This window comes from Camelina sativa, chromosome 3 (genome assembly GCF_000633955.1).
Source record: "Camelina sativa cultivar DH55 chromosome 3, Cs, whole genome shotgun sequence".
Lineage (NCBI taxonomy): Eukaryota > Viridiplantae > Streptophyta > Magnoliopsida > Brassicales > Brassicaceae > Camelina > Camelina sativa.
The window spans coordinates 28,424,957-28,425,518 of record NC_025687.1 but is presented as its reverse complement, the minus strand read 5'-3'; positions in this window follow the sequence as shown (position 1 = coordinate 28,425,518).

Sequence of the window (562 nt, the reverse complement as noted above, 5' to 3'; positions counted from 1 at the left end):
TAGACCCCTTTACGCAGCGGAATATAACTTTAACCTTGACCCATCCCTTTGTGCTTAGCCATACAACCAACCAACCCCACTGGCTTGCACATATTAGGGATGGGGACATATAGTCCCTTCGGTGCACGGTGAACGGTTGCTCTATCGGCTTCCCGAACCACTCGCGTACCCAAAGCTCGGTATCGGACATACCGTTTAAATGACCCATTGGTCATACCATTAATACCCTGATTAACTCGTCGATCTTGGTATCAGAGCCAGGTCCGATCAACTATCCGACCCCATAATCGAATGGCTGATCAACCACAGACCTGGGCCGATACTTCCGACTGACTTGTCGACCACTTGACCACCCGACCGATCAATCCAACCTACGGCTCGTATCGTCGATCCTTTGATCACCCGATCCGACTAGCGATTGAATCACCGGTCAACTCTCGATCGATCCGTCCATTGACGTGGATCGTCGATAACCTTTCGATCGGTCCGACTCTCTGATCGAACCGTCGATCATCCTGCGATCGGTTCGTCTCCCCGGACAAACCGCCGCCTATCCTACGAT